This window comes from Antechinus flavipes, chromosome 2 (genome assembly GCF_016432865.1).
Source record: "Antechinus flavipes isolate AdamAnt ecotype Samford, QLD, Australia chromosome 2, AdamAnt_v2, whole genome shotgun sequence".
NCBI lineage: Eukaryota > Metazoa > Chordata > Mammalia > Dasyuromorphia > Dasyuridae > Antechinus > Antechinus flavipes.
This window is the reverse complement of record NC_067399.1, coordinates 621,821,681-621,836,575: the sequence shown is the minus strand read 5'-3', so window position 1 is coordinate 621,836,575 and position 14,895 is coordinate 621,821,681. Positions and strand designations below refer to the sequence as shown.

General features: G+C 35.1%; 1 protein-coding gene across 12 annotated transcripts in view; it reads left to right on the top strand.

Moving 5' to 3' along the window:
* CELF6 (CUGBP Elav-like family member 6) overlaps positions 1–14,895 on the top strand; it is a 135,308-nt gene that overhangs the window by 28,006 nt on the left and 92,407 nt on the right. The window lies entirely within an intron of this gene.

Below are 14,895 nucleotides of genomic sequence, written 5' to 3'. Positions count from 1 at the left end.
TTCCCCTTGTGCTTTCTTTCCTGCACCCCCTTGCTCCTCCCTCTGCACCTTCTAAATCCTCTTTATCTCTCCCAGATTCTCCCTCTCCCCTCCCCCACTTCCTTCAGAAGGCTGTATTTGGGGCTGGAAAAAGTGGAAGGAGTTAGCCTGAGTGGTTTTGATTGAGAAAGGGGGTGAGTTTATAAGAGGAATCCCATCGTCTGTGTCTTCAGTCACCTGCCCAAATGCCTGTCACACCTCATGCCATTTCCTCCCCCACCCCGCAACTCCTTTCCTGACCCATCCTCAGACTCCTGGGAACTCAGCTGGAATGGGTTGGAGAGGGGCGCTGGGGCTGTCTTGCTGGCCACACCCCTTCATCTGGGTGGGGTATGTGGGAGGGAGGGAGGTGGCTTGTTTACATGCAGGGAAAAAGTCTGCCCAGGAAAGTGAGAGGAAACAAGTACGAGAAGCCAGCGCAGCACTGAAACAGAAGAGTGAGGGGCTGGAACCTGGGAGGCATGTTGTTGGCATCTGCAGCCTTTGAGTTCTGTAGTTACTGTGGGAGGGAACCCATAACACTTCTTAATCATTTTCTTCAGACAACATGTTAAAGTGGTAATGTTTTATGAGTTATTTTCCTCTGAAAAGCCCAAGAGAAAAGAGGCCCAAGGTGATAGTTGAGCCAAGAGCAAAGGAATCTTTGATTGATATAGAAGTCCTATGTCAGAGCCCCCTACTCTACACCCTCCCCCTGCTCCATTTAGACATCTTCTCTTGGGAGGAGAGCTTCCCTTAGTGGGAAGACTCCTGAGAAGTAGCAGTGATTTCAGGAAAGGGCATCTCTCACTTTCCTTTCTTCCCAAGAATGCAACTTTCTTCCCCTTTCTGTGCTGCCCTAGGTTCCAAAGAAAAAATAATAATACTGTGCAATAGGACAAGCCCCTCCTCATCCAAGCCAAATTCCTTCTAAAAGCCACCATATAGCTATATGACCCTCTGCCTATCTTCCTGTCCATCCATCTCTTCTTTCTTCTCTCTCACTCTCCCTCCTTTCCCCCATTCATCCATACTTATCAGTTTTCATTTATCAATCCGTTTAATTCTTTCTGCCTATCCATTCCTATTTCCTTCTATCCATCTATTTCTCAGTCTAAGTATCTTCCATTTGGCTATCTTTCTATCCATTTTTCAATATGTCCAATTATCTTTCTATCTAGCAGTACTTCCAGCTTGTGTTTCTGGCTGACTCACTATATATCTAATCTATTGGTCTGCTTCCTTAACTGACTGTCTGGCTATCTGTCTTATGAATCCACCTGTCCATCTCTGTCTCTCTTTGTCTCTCTGTCTCTTTCTCTCTCTCTCTCTCTCTCTCTCTCTCTCTCTCTCTCTCTCTCTCTCTCTCTCACACACACACACACACACACACACACACACACACACACACACACACACACCCTTCTTTTCCAAAAGGGAACTTAATGTCTAAAACTCGTAATGAAACTTAAATTCAAGAGCTTGCTTCAATCAAAATATGCTTTCAACCATCCATAGGAAAGACCCTTTGCTTTTAAAATGTTGAAGGGGCCATTGAACCTTTTCTGATATCTGAGCTCATGATCATGGAGGCAGCTAATACACATTTGATTAGGACTAGGGATTCAAATAGTATTGGACCTAAAGTTCATTGGTCAAACTGAGTAATGCAGGAGAGCTTTGTCTGGGAAGATCTTGTCTGAGAGACTCATTCACTCTTGAAATCCTCATCTTTCAAGAACCAAAATCCTTACTAATTTTCACTTACTTCCTGAAGTAAAATGGTTATATAAGGAAGGTATCATGGTATAGCAAAAGAAAAGAAGCCTAGGAATGAGGATATTTGGACTCTGGTATTGGTTTGACCACTCCTTAGCCATATCATTTTGAGTCTGTAACTTCTCTCTGAGTCTCAGTTTTCTCACCTATAAAATGGAAATCATAATCTATTGCCTATCTTTCTCAGGAAAACTAAACTCATTAAAGGTGAATTGGGCCATTTTTCATATTTGATATGAAAATCATTTTGAAGAATGGCAAAGGACTATGTGAATGTCAGTTATTACTCTTATTAAGAGTTGTGCAGTCTCAGGCATATCTTTTTTTTCTTTCTGGACCTCATTTTCTTCATCTGGAAACTGAAAGTTTTCGACTAGATGACTTCTAAGGCTCCCAAAGTTTGAAGATTCTTTTAATTAGTTAACAATTCACTCACTCAACAAACAATACCTACTTCCAGTAAATACCTTTACTTCCAATAAAGGACATAGCCAAATACCGACAAAGACACAAAATTTAAATAAGATAAGGTCTCTGCTCTCACAAAGTTTATAATTCTTTAATACAAATGATTACATAGTAAAATATTATATAACTAGTGCATTAGAGAGGTATAAAACAAAAAAGCCAAACAGTGAAAGTCATTCCTAATCCAGAGAGATCACAGCAGTCTTCATGGAGGAGGCAGCTTCGAATTAGATCTTAAAATATGGGTAAGAACCATTAGGAGAAGACAGGAAAAAAGCATATTTCATTCACTTGAAACATCATGAGTAAAACTTGGTGGGCTTGAAAGCACACAGTATGTTCAGTAGCCAGAGAGGGGTCCAATTTGTCTAGAGCACTAAATTGATGTAGGGAAGTAATTTAATAATGAAATGACTAGAAGATAAGGTGGTGCTGACTGTGAAAGATTTTGAATGTCAGGCAGATTATGAACTTTACCCAAAAGGCAATGGGGAGCCACTGAAAATTTTTGAATAGAAAACAACATGACCGAATAGATTTATCATTTAAAAATATTACTCTGGCAGCTATATGAAGGATAGATTATGTAGTAGAGGGAAGAAGACATGTGAGAAATCTGTTGTTAACAGGTTTGCATGAATGGTAAAAAGGGCCTCTTCTACATAATGACAGTGGGAGGAAGAAGAAAGGATGAATATTTCAAGAGTAGAATTGACAGACTTTGGTAACTGAATAGATATGAGACATGAGACAATGGAAGAATTGAAAACCACATGCTTTGAGCTTAGGAAATGGGGTAAATGACACAGGCAGAAATTTTAAAAACCAGAAGGAAAAATCAGATTTTAGGGGGGAAAACATAAAGTTTTAGACATTTTGAATTAGAGGTGCTGGTGAACATCTGTGTGGAAATGCCTATTAAGGTCTGGGGTTCAGAACTAGAATTTCCAATATCAGAGTCCTTTGTACAGGAAGAGAAGAAGGCCATGGGTAGACCCTTGGAGAATAAGCACATCAAGGGATCCCTGTGACATTACACTCTATCTTGAATAGAAGAAGTAATATTTTGATCTGAAATGGTAAATCGTATTTCTGAAAATCAGAACAAACAATGTCATTTAATATCATCCAATCTGCAATATCCAATTTGAGAGTTTCCATTTTCTTCCCCATGATTGAAAAAAGCCAGACATACTAATGATTTTCCCCTCAATCCTTGGCTGAATGAAATAAATAAGCACAAGAATGTCTAAAGATTGTTAAACAAACATCAAGTTAGATTGTTGCTGGTGGTTCATATGTATTTGGCTTGCTTATTAGTTCTGTTCAGAACTGCCCTTATCTCTCACCTCCCACCACTGAGTTCATTCTGTTTGAAGTTGACCTGATTGCACTTATTTAGAGTCATTAATACTTAATCATCCAGCAGTTTTAATTGTGCCAATATTAAAAATGCATCCATGTCAATTTCATTCATTAAATATTTAGCTTTTCCTAAAAGGAAGTTGTTTGCTGTTGTTAATATCACTTTAAAAGGGTCAACATGTGACTCCATAGATCATGGAAAAAGGAAAATGGAGCCCCCATACTTCAAGTGTCAAGGATGACAGGATCATGCTATTTTTGAGACATCATTGAGAAAATGATGTGACTAAGTTGAACCTGGGAAGAAAAAGAACCTTTGAGGTAACTTCCTAATTCATTTTTTAAATATTGAGTTCCCTTACTTGAGTGGCCATTCTTCAGGATAAAATGTAGTAAAGCAGATCCAAGAAAGCCAGACCTCACCTGAGAATGCCTGATTGCTATCCTTCCATCTACCTTTCTCAGAGCTTGCCACAGGATATCTAGCAGATCTCCAATCTCCAACCTAGACTCCATTTTTCATTGTCAGAAAGATTCTGTCCTATCATGGAAGTAGGAAAAACGCAGTGAAAGGAGGAAAACTTAACCTTATCACCTCTGGCTGCTGCAACTTGATCCCAGAATGAAAATTTTGACATGTAGTCTCTGGAACAGATCTGGTTAACAGAGCAGAGGCAGTGAAGAAAGTGAGTGAAAACATTTAAAAACAGAACAAAGAGAGGTAGATGTGAATGGAGGGCAAGGAGAGAGAATATCAGCACCTGCTCTTTTCACTTCAATGTGAGCAAAACAGAGAGGGAAATGATGGAAATTCTCTAATATCTGTAAACACATAACATCAAAGATGAACACTTACACACACTCACATATGGTGCCTATTACAGTGTCAAGCATATAGTAGTCATTTACTAAATGCTTGTTGACTGACTGAAAGACATATATGAAATCACAGACACAAATGTCTTCATATGCAGTCATATAGAGTACAATTGTGCATACACAGCTGAAGAAATATACAATTGAACTTTCTCTTACACATTTTCAAATATGGGAAAGTGTGTGGGGGGTGATAAATAAGCATTTATATAATATTAGTCTGCTATCCGCCAACCACTATACTGAGCACTTTTTACAAGTACTAAGACTCCAAGCCCAACCTTTTAACCACTGTCCCATCTAGCTACCCTTAACCTAAAATGGTTTCATAATAAACCTTATTTTTCTTATCCAAAAAAAAATCATTTTATAATACCTAGTCTTAAAATATTAAAGCTGAAAGGACTTTAAAGATCATCTAATTTAGCCCTCTCCTGAGTTAAGGAAACTGAAGTCCAGAGATTGGAAGAGACTAGAGAACCTGTGGATGATAGAGAGGTTTTCTTTGACAAAGAAGTTAATAGCAAGGTCCAAGAAATGTTGACAATTCAGTCACCTTTTATTCTATAATCCTATGATCTCTTCTCCCTAGTCCAAGTGGACCTCTTTCCATTTATCTGACAAAGTCACTTACAGACAAAAATGTAAGCACATTCACATTATCATGAGTAGTTACATACATGTATATCCATCACAAACACTGCAAAAATTAGGAAAGAAGTGAAATATCCTCAGGAGAAGAATAAAAAAATAGACTTAGTCATCCATTCCTTGAGAATGGCAGATTCTCTCCCCCTACTTCTTAACTCATTCACTCCATTCTTTATTTTTTGCTGAGGCAATTGGAGTTAAATGACTTGCCTAGGGTTACACAGTTAGGAAGTATTAAGTGTCTGGGGCCAGACTTGAACTCATGTCCTCCTGACTTCAGAAGTAGTACTCTATCCACTATGCTACCTAGTTACCTCACTCTATTCTTTATTGTTTCCTCAATTCTACTAAAACTGCTTTCCTTAAGATCACTACTATACTTTATCACTAAATCAAATGGATCTTTTTGTCCTCATTGTCCTTCCCTTCTCTGAAATATTTGGCATTGTAAACTACCCTCTTCTTTTTGACACCTCTCCTCTTTCTGATTTTTGTATATTAAATTATAATGATTCTCTTTCAACTTCTCTGATTACTTCCTCATTTTCTTTTTGATAGCTCCATATCCTTCTTTCATCCCTTAAGTATGGTATTCTCCAAGGTTTTGTCCAGGAACTTTCATTTCTCTTTATATTTTGACCATTGCTGATCTACTGCTAGCTACTTTAATTGTCATCTCTATGCTCTTGACATTTAAATCTGTAACTTCAACCCCAGTCTCTCAGAGCTCTGATCCTGAATTTAAGCTTACTTATAGAGGTATGGTATGTGGAAGTAATGGAATATTATCATTCTATAAAGAAATAATGAACAGGATTATTTTAGAAAGGCTTGGAAAGATTTACATGAACTGATGCTGAATGAAGCAAGCAGAACTAGGGAAACATTATAACACAGCAAAAGCAAAATTGTAAGATGATCAACTATGATAGACTTGGCTTTTTTCAGCAATTCAGTGATCCAAAGCAATCCCAATAAACTTTGGTTGGAAAAATGCCATTTACATCCACAGAGAGAACTATCAAAGCATACTATTTTCACTTTTTTTTCTGGTTTTTCTGGTTTTTCCTTCTTGCTCCAATTTTTTTCTCCCAACATGATTCATATAGAAATATGTAAAAATGAATGTATGCGTATAACTTTAAAAAAAGAAAAGAACTCCCCCCCAAAAAAAAGCCTATTTATTGGATATCTCTACTTGGATGTCCCACTGACACCTCAAACTCAACATGTCTAAAACTAAATTCATCATTCCCATTTTTAAAAATTGCCTTCCCCCATCTTTTCTATTTGTGTTGGTGGTGATACCATTTTCCTAATCTCTCAAGCTTCAAAGTTATAACTTTGGATTTTTCTTTGATCCTTCAAAGAATCACATAATTTGAGATGAGAGGAATGTCAGTATCCATCCAATTCGACCTATACTAAAAAGGAATCTTCACTATGGCATATATAACAAGTATGTATCCTCTTTTTTAAAAAATCTTATTTTTTCAATTATATGTAAAAGCTATTTTAAAATTCATTTTTTAAAATGTTGAGTTCCAAATTCTCTCCCTTCCTCCCTATTGAGAAGACAAGAAATTTGGCATAGGTTATATATTATACAAGTTATAATAAAATATATTTTCATATTAGTCATGTTATAAAAGAAAACAGATTTTTAAAAGAATGGATTTTTTAAAAAATATTTCATATATATTGAACTACTTGCCATCTAGGGGAAAGGATGGGGGGAAGGTGGGGAAAATTGGAACACAAAGTTTTGTAAGGATCAGTGATGAAAAATTATTCATGCATATATTTTGGAAATAAAAAGCTTTAATAAAAAATGTTTCAATCTGCATTCATATTTCATCAGTTCTTTCTCTGGAGATGAATAACATTTTTCATAATCAGTTCTTCAGAATTGTCTTGGATTATTGTATTGCAGAGAATATCTAAGTCATTTAAAATCAATCATCATACAATATTGCTGTTACTCTGTATACTATTCTCCTGGTTCTGCTGCTTCACTTTGCATCAATTTATCTAAGCCCTTCAGGTTTTTCTAAGAGCTCATCATTTCTTATTTACAGTTGTATTTTATTGCAATCACATAATCACAACTTATTCATCCATTCCTTATTTGATTGGCATCCCTTCAGTTTCTAATTCTTTGCCACCATGAAAAAAGTTGCTATAAATACTTTTGCACACATAAAATCCTTTTCCTTTTAAAATCTCTTTAGGATATAGACCTACTAGTGGTTTTGCTGGCTCAAAGATATGCATGGTTTTAGCGCTTTTGGGCATAGTTCCAAATTGCTCTCCAGAATGGTTGGATCAATTCACAACTCCATTAACAATATTTTAGTGTCCTAATTTTCCCACATCACCTCCAACATTTATCATTTTTCTTTTCTGCTATATTAGCCCATTTGATAAGTATAATGTGGTACTTCTGAGTTGTTTTAATTTATATTTCTCTAATCAATAGTAATTTAGAACATTTTTTCATATGATTATAGATAGCTTTAATTTCTTCATATGAAAACTTTTGACCATCTATCAGTTTGGGAATGATTTATATTCTTATAACGTTGACTCCATTTTCTATATATTTAAGAGTCAAGAACTTTATCAGTGAAACTTGTAAATTTTTTTTCATAATTATGATTATTGTATATTTCTCTTCAACCTATTTCTTCTCATTTATCCTTCTCTCTCTCCTTTTATCCTACCCTTCCTCAGAAGTGTTTTGCTTCTGACCATTTCCCTCCCAATCTACCCTCTCTTTTATTAGCTCTGCCTTCCTTCTATTTCCTCTTCTATTTCCATATAGGGTAAGATAGATTTTTATTCCCAATTGAATATGTATATTATTTCCTCTTTGAGAGTAAGAATCAAGCCTTGTCTGCCACAACCCTTCTTTTTTCACTTTACTATGAAAGCTATTTCATGCTTTTTTATGAGACAATCTACCCCATTTTACCTCTTCCTTTCCTCTTATTTCATTGCATCCCTCTTTCTCATCCCTTAATTTTGTTTTTTGTAGATATCATTACATCATAGCCAACTCATACCTCTGTCCTCTGTCTATGAAAGTTCTTAGAAATTATGGGTATCATCTACCACTACACACCTGTCAGATTGGCTAGAATGACAGGGAAAGATAATGGGGAATGTTGGAGGGGATGTGGGAAAACAGGGACACTAATACATTGTTGGTGGAATTGTGAACACATCCAGCCATTCTGGAGAGCAATTTGGAACTATGCTCAAAAAGTTATCAAACTGTGCATACCCTTTGATCCAGCAGTGTTTCTTTCTTTTTTTTTTTAATTTAATTTTATTTAATAATAACTTTGTATTGACAGAATCCATGCCAGGATAATTTTTACACAGCATTATCCCTTGCAATCACTTATGTTTCATTTTTTTCCCTCCCTCCCTCCTCCCCCCCCCAAGATGGCAAGCAGTCCTATATATGTTAAATATGTTGCAGTATATCCTAGATACAATACACATTTGCAGAACCAAACAGTTCTCCCGCTGCACAGGGAGAATTGGATTCAGAAGGTAAAAATAACTCAGGAAGAAAATCAAAAATCAAATAGTTCACATTCATTTCCCAGTATTCCTTCTTTGGGTGTAGCTGTTTCTGTCCATCATTTATCCAATGAAACTCAGTTAAGTCTCTTTGTCAGAGAAATCCACTTCCATCAGAATACATCCACTGATCCAGCAGTGTTTCTACTGGGCTTATACTCCAAAGAGATACTAAAGAAAGGAAAGGGACCTGTATGTGCCAAAATGTTTGTGGCAGCCCTGTTTGTAGTGGCTAGAAGCTGGAAAATGAAAGGATGTCCATCAATTGGAGAGTGGTTGGGTAAATTGTGTTATATGAATGGTATGGAATATTATTGTTCTGTAAGGAACGACCAGCAGGATGAATACAGAGAGGACTGGCGAGACTGACATGAACTGATGCTGAGTGAGATGAGCAGAACCAGGAGATCATTATACACTTCGACAATGATACTGTTTGAGGATGTATTCTGATGGAAGTGGACCTCTTTGATAAAGAGAGCCTTAATTGATCAAAGATGGGCAGAAGCAGCTACACCCAGAGAAAGAACACTGGAAATGAATATAAACTGCTTGCATTTATGTTTTTCCTCCCGGGTTATTTATACCTTCTGAATTCAATTCTCCCTGTGCAGCAAGAAAACTGTTCGGTTCTGCACACATATATTGTATCTAGGATATACTGCAACCCATTCAACATGTAAAGGACTCTTGCCATCTGGGGGAGGGGTGGAGGGAGGGAGGGGAAAAATCGGAACAGAAATGAATGCAAGGGATAATGCTGTAAAAAATTACCCTGGCATGCGTTCTATCAATAAAAAATTATTAAAAAAAATAAAAAATAAAAGAAATTATGGGTATCATCTTCCCATATAAGAATGCAAACACTTTGACCTTATCAAATCTCTTATAATTTCTCTTTTCCTCTGTACTTTTTATATGCTTCTCTTGTTTTGTATTTGAAAGTCATATTTTCTATTCAGCTATGGTCTTTTCCTTAGAAATGCTTGAATGTTTTCTATTTCATTAAATAACTGTTTTTTCCCTGTGTAAAATTTTGCTGGGTAGGTGACTCTTGATTGTAATCCTAGCTCCTTTGTCCTCTGGAATAGCTTATTCCAAGTCCTCCAATCCTTTAATGGAGAAACTGGTAAATCTTGTGAGGTCCTGACTGTAGCTCCACAATATTTGAATTGTTTCTTTATAACTGCTTACAATATTTTTTGACCTGGAAGTTATGGAATTGGGTTAAAATATTTCTGAGACATTTCATTTGAGGTTTTCTTTCAGATGATTGGTGGATTCTTTTAATTTCCATTTTATCTTCTGGTTCTAGGATATCAGTGAGGTTTTCATGATTATTTCTTTTTTTTTTAAATAGCTTTTTATTTACAAGATATATGCATAGGTAACTTCTCAGCATTGACAGTTGCAAATCCTTTTGTTCTAATTTTTTTCCTCCTTCCCCCCCCCTTCTCCCAGATGGCAGGTTGACCAATACATGTTAAATATGTTAAAGTATAAGTTAAATACAATATAAGTATACATGTCCAAACAGTTATTTTGCTGTTTAAAAAGAGTCAGACTTTGAAATAGAGTACAATTAGCCTGTGAAGGAAATCAAAAATGCAAGCAGACAAAAATCAAGGAATTGGAAATTCTATGTAGTGGTTCATAGTATTTCCCAGAGTTCTTTTCCTGGGTGTAATTGGTTCAGTTCATTACTGCTCTATTGGAACTAATTCGGTTCATCTCATTGTTGAAGAAGGCCACATCCATCAGAACTAATCATCATATAGTATTGTTGTTGAAGTATATAATGATCTTCTGGTCCTGCTCATTTCACTCAGCATCAATTCATGTAAGTCTCTCCAGATCTTTCTGAAATCATCCTGCTGGTCATTTCTTACAGAACATTAACATTCCATAATATTCATATACCACAATTTATTCAGCCATTCTCCAATTGATGGGCATCCACTCAGTTTCTAGTTCATGATTATTTCTTAAAATGTGATGTCTAGGATCTTTTAAAAATCATGGTTTTCAAATAGTTCAGTAATTCTTTTTTCCCCCTGAGTCATGGGTCTCACAGCTAGGAAGTGTTGAGTATTGGGGATCAGATTTGAACTCGGGTTCTCCTGACTTCAGGGCTGGTGCTCTATCCACTGAGCCACCTAGCTGCCCCAGTTCTGTAATTCTTAAATAATTTCTCCTTGATCTATTTCCAGGTCAATTGTTTTTTTCTATTTTTTCATTCTTTCAATTTTGTTTCATTGTTTCTTAGTGTCCCATGGAAACATTACCTTCTGCTTGCCCAATTCTAATTTTTAAGAAATTATTTTCTTCAATTAGCTTTTGTATTTTTTTTTCCTATTTGGCCAATTCTACTTTTTAAGGACTTGTCTTAATCAGTGAATTTTTGTTCCTCTTTTACTTTTTGGCTTTTTCTGTTTTCAATATTTTTTGTATCTGCTTTACTAAGTCATTGGCTCTTTTTTATAATTTTCTTACATTACTCTCACTTGTTTTCCCAATTTTTTCTCTACCTCTCTGATTTTTAAAAAGTTTTCTGGGCTCTTCTAGGAATTTGGGGGAAAGGGTTTTGAGACCAATTTACATTTTTCTTTGAGGCTTTGGGTGTTTTTGCTTTGAGTTTGTTGTCTTATTCTGAATTTATATTTTGATCTTCCATGTAACTTTCTATTATCTAGCCATTTATTTTTGTGGTTTTCACATTTCCCCAGGCCATTGTTTTTACTTTATGTTAAATCTGGATTCTGCTCCTGAGGTGGAAGGGATGTCAGGTTTTTCATGCTGCTGTTTTCAGAGTTAGCTTGGGAGCATCTATTAATTTTCAGTTCTTCTAAGGTTGTTTGCTTTAAGAAAAAGTGTGGTCACTGCTCTCCTGGACTGTGCTCTGGTTTATAAATGACTACTCTGGAACTATGACTAGGGTCACTATTCTCCTATGTCTGCACATCCTAGTGTGCTATTATTACTACTTGATTAACATTCATTATGCACCATTATAATTATGTATCACTCTTCTATTCACAAACCATCATTGACTTCCTATTATCTACAGAATAAAATATGAAGTTTTAACTCTTGGCATTCAAGGCTTTCCATAATATGAGTTCAATCTGCCTATCCAGTGCTTTACTATTCTCTTTAACATATTTTGTGTTCTAGTCAAAATTGATTACTCTTCTTCCCCAATCTTTATTCTTTCCCCTCATCTCTTTAGCCTTTTTCATGCTGTTTAACATACTTAGAACTGATCCCAACTCAATTTCCATCTATACAAGTCCTTGCAACTCAGCTGTCACCTCCTCCATGAAGTTTACCCATAATTATTTGTAGATTTGCCTCCCCCAGATCCATTAGATTGCATACTAAGGGCAGAACACATATCAAATCTATCTCTAGAGTCTAGCAAAATATTTTGTGTATGATGTTTATACATGTATAATCCATATCAGATTGGTTACCATCTCAGAGAGAGGAGAAGGAATTAAAAGAGGGAAAGAATTTGGAACCCAAATTTAAAATTAAATAATGTTGAAAATATTTATACATGTAATTAGAAGAAAAATAAAATACTATTTTTAAAATCTCTGTGTATGATAGGTTCTTATATGCAGTCAGTCAACAAACATTTATAAAACACTTATTATATGCCAACACTAAAGATTCAAAGAAAGACAAAATAAATTCAAATGATGATATAAATAGTTCTGCATTAGGAAGTTTAATCAAGAGAGGCAACCTGAAATGAAGAATAAAGTGCTGATCTTAGCATCAAGAAGACCTACATTCAAGTTCCACTTCTGAAATACACTGCCTATATGACTAAACAAATCTCTTAAACTCTCAGTGCTCCAAAAAAAAAAAAAAAAAAAAAAAAACTAAGTTAAAGAGAAGGTACCAGTCTATGTTGGTAGAGAAGTTCATCAAGCCTTCTGTACTCCAAATAAATAAAAAGTCTGATCAATTTTTAGGTGCCTTCTGAATGTAGAGTGAACTGGGAAAATGCTTAAATCCTTTCGACAGATATGAGATGATTGAGTCCCTTATTACCAGTAGTCTTTTGGACATTGTGAATTGAATATCTTAAAATCATCTCAAAGTCAGAATGTGTAAAATAGAACTCATTATCTTTTTTTAAATTTATTTTCAGTTTATTTTTTATATTCAGTTTATTTCAGTTTTATTTTTTCTTTTTCCCATCACCTCAATGAAAAAAGAAATAAACTCATATCAAATATGAATAGTCAGATATTCCTATATTGGTTATGTTCCAAAAATATGTATTTTATTCTACATATTGACTCCATTACATCTCTGTTAGAAGGGTGAGTTGCATACTTCATCACTAGTACTCTTGGACTATGAGAAGTCATTGTGTTTTTTATGCACTTGCTTTGTTACAAATTTTTCTTCTAGTTCTGCTCACTTCAATCTTTTCGGGTTTTTCTAAAACGCTCTTTTTAACTGTTTCTTAAGTGCAATAACATTCTTTTATGTTCATGTGCTATAATTTGTTTAGCTATTGACAAAAAAAATCTTCTTAACCACCAGGTCTTTACCATCATAAAAAGGACTATAAATATTTTTATACATATGGCTTCTTTTCCTCTTACTTTGATCTCGCTAAGAGTATAGACCTAGTAATGTTTATTCTGGATCAAGAATATGCAAAATTTAATACCTTTAGGGGCATAATTCCAAATTGCTTTCCAAAATGGCTGGACTAATTCACAGATCTGTTGATGTACTTAAATTCCCCTCCAGTTCCTCAAACATTTGGCAATTTTCATTTTTGGCCAACTTTCTAAATCTAATGAGTGTGAGGTAGAAATTTAGTGTTGCTTTGATTTACATTTATTAGTGATTTGGAGCTTTTTTTTCCCTCACATAGCTTTTGATAATTTGGATTTCTTCCCTTGAAAACTGACTTTATATCTCTTCATGATAAATCATCAATTAAGGGATATAAGTTATTCTTATAAATTTGAATCAGTTCCTTATCTATCTTAGAAATCAGAACTTTATCAGATAAAATTGCTACAAAGATTCTTTTCCTCAGTTACCTTTTTATCTTATAATCTTAACTGTTAGGTTTTTGTGGGAAAAAAATTTTTAATGTTATGTAATCAATACTGTCCATTTTATTTTCTGTGATTCTCTCTGTGTCTCATTTCATTACAAACTCTTCCCCATTCATATATTCAAAAATCAATTGTTTCTCTACTCTTCTAATTTGTTTGTGATGTGTTATTTTATATCTACTTCATAAATCCATTGAAGCTAACAAAACAAAAATTAACATGCTAATAGCTACAATGTTTGCAAGTCAACTTTTAGGATTTTCCTCAGTTATTATGATGGCAGTATATGATATAAAGTGATCTAAACCTAATTTCTGTCAGATTGTTTTAGGATTTTCCTAAAAGTTTTCGCCCAATCATGAAGCTAGAATTCATTATCTTTGTCTTCAAACCCTCCTCTATTTCCAATTTTTCTATTACTGTATGGGTACTATCATCCTACAGACTTGCAACCTCAGTCTTAACTCCTTACTCTCCTCCATTCTATATATCTAATCTGTTTTAACAATAATAAAAATAATAATCACTAGCATTTAAAGTTTATAAACTGCTTTACAAATATTATCTCATTTTATCGTTACTCCAATCCTCTGAGATAGGTTTTTGCAAACCTATTTTCCAACCTGGTTAATATTCTTAATGTACCACTATAATCATATCAATTCTCAAATCTTCAATAATTTCCTATTGCCTACTAAAGTATAAAGTCTTAACTCTGGCATTCAAGGCCTTCCATAGTTTAGTTCCAATCTACCAGTTGAGTCTTTCAAAATTCTGTATTCAGTCAAAGTAGATTATTTACCATTCCTCATCCTCATCCTGCCCTCTCTCATTTCTTTAGCTTTGTTCATATTCTCTCTCATATGCAGAGCTGATCCCGGCCCAGTTTCTACCTGTGAAGTCCCTCCTTTTCTTTAAGACCCAACTCACATGCCACCTGTTCCTTGATGCTTAGCTTGTTGCACACCACACATAAAAATGATTTTACATTTTCCAAAGACTTGCTCAGGGTCACGCAACTAGGCAGGATTTGAACAAAGGTCTTTCTGTTCCT